Source organism: Aplysia californica, unplaced genomic scaffold, assembly GCF_000002075.1.
Source record: "Aplysia californica isolate F4 #8 unplaced genomic scaffold, AplCal3.0 scaffold00246, whole genome shotgun sequence".
NCBI lineage: Eukaryota > Metazoa > Mollusca > Gastropoda > Aplysiida > Aplysiidae > Aplysia > Aplysia californica.
In genome coordinates, this window is record NW_004797516.1 from 531,008 (window position 1) to 533,139 (window position 2,132).

Here is a 2,132-nt window from a genome sequence, read left to right on the forward strand (position 1 = left end):
TCTCTCTCTCTCTCTCTCCCCTCTGTCTACCCCCCTTCCCCCTCTTTCTCTCCCCACTTCAGAACATGTGTGTAGAGGAATTGGTCGAAAGCTTAAAGTGTGCGTGCGTGTGCGTGCGTGTGTGTGTGTGTGTGTGTGTGTGTGTGTGTGTGTGTGTGTGTGTGTGAGAGAGAGAGAGAGAGAGAGAGAGAGAAATTCTCTATTGTCAGTCTAGTGGAAACAGTAACTAACACGTTTTTCTTCTTTGTCTGGAAAGAGAGCTCACATTCACACTACACAGATTACAACATGTGAATATGTTACAGATTAAGCTATTTGACAGTACATGTAGCAGTTGTGGCAAGCTTACCATCACATGTGTTGCAACTCAGGCTGTCTTTAGTGGACTCTCGAAGACATGCACGCACGCTCACACATGTAGTATGTATACACACACTTGGAAATACTTTATATAACCCAACACGTTCCAAGAATATATCAGTACGTACTGTTACAAACCAGTGGAAGATAATACAGCACAGGAGAGCCGTCGTGGCAAAGATCAAAATGTCATATACTGATACGTGTACTCAAAGAAGAGGGTGCGGTGACGGTGGTTACTGCGCTCGTCTCCGAATAGGAAAGTCCAGGTTCAAGCCTCTGCTCCGATAGGAATTTTTTCTCGCCCCCTCCTGCCCACCCAGCAGGAGTAATGAGTACCTGACTTCGAGTTGGCGTTGAAAGGAACTGGCCACCCTACCACAATGTGCCGAAGGCCCAGGAAGTTGTCTCACTAACAAGGCAATCCCCAATGTCCGGATCGGATGCGGGAACAACTTTACTTTACTTTTACTCAAAGAAAAAAAAGGACCATTATCTTGGCAATGGGAGGCACCATCATATATAAGTCGTTCCAAATTCTTCACTGTGGGTGGGTGATCATTGACGGAATGACAAATACTGAAAAGAAAACTGTACATAAACCGGCAGTCGGCAACGGGAAAGCACAATTGTAATCTGACAAGAAAATTCACGAGAAGCCTGACACATTTCACAGATAACAAAAGGTGGCTCGTGATCCAGTTCTGAACTTCTTGCTTTTACAACGTAATTGGTGGCGTCCGTCGGTCACTCTGTTAAATACTATAGGACAAGGCTACAAATAAAAAATGGAGACTTTTAAAGACTGCTGCATGGAATGTTAAGACAAAATATCATAAAAAGAAGTAAGAAAACATAGCAGCCTTTGCCTTTTGGGACATCAATGGTGAGAAATATAAGCTTCGTTGATTATTCAAATCAAAGGCATAAATTGAAAAAGCTACACATGATGAACTATTTGAACCGACTTCAGTGGTGGAGCGATTAGGCGCTTTGCTGTCGCATACAGGAGACCCAAGTTTAAGGAGAACATTATTTTTTTGGTATATTTGGAGTATCGGGTTGGCCTATCTCGTGGTCATTGTGCTGGGGTGTAGGCCCTCTCAACCCGGGTTGGCCCTGACATGCATGGTCGGAAGCCCGCATCCTAAATGCTCTGAATTGTTTAGATGGGGGTGTAAAAACATTTACAATAGAAGAACTATTAAAGCATTTGGAGTGTGTAGACATACATAGAAAGGAATTGTAAAAAAATCATTCAGTCAATATTATTTAAGGCCGCTCTGTCGAGTTATTTCATTATTATGCATTGTCTTATCCAGATCTTCATAAAATCTCTTCATCTGTCTTATATTCTTTTAACGACCTTATAGTTACTCCAATCTTACTTCCCGTTCCCACGCTTTGCGTGATTTCAATGATTTCAGTAACTAAGCTAAATGTTGATGTATAAGTGTATAGGCCAATTGTAACTGCCCTAAAAAATGAGCTCAAACTCAAATAAGTTGTCTTTGAGGCAAATGATGACCCTGAAGATCTGAATTTGTCTCCGAAATTGAGGATTCAAGAAAAAAAATAAGTGCCACTCAAGGGGAGACATACAATCATTTTAAGCTGTAAAGATGGTTCTCTATCTCACTTTCTTTTTGCACAGATCGAAGGAACTTTTTTTGTCGCTTCATTGCCAGCCAGGAAATTATTATAAACTTAGTGCAGCAGAGCAAGACTAATTTTGCGATGTATTTTCCAAAAGAAGCACACCCAGGGGAAGC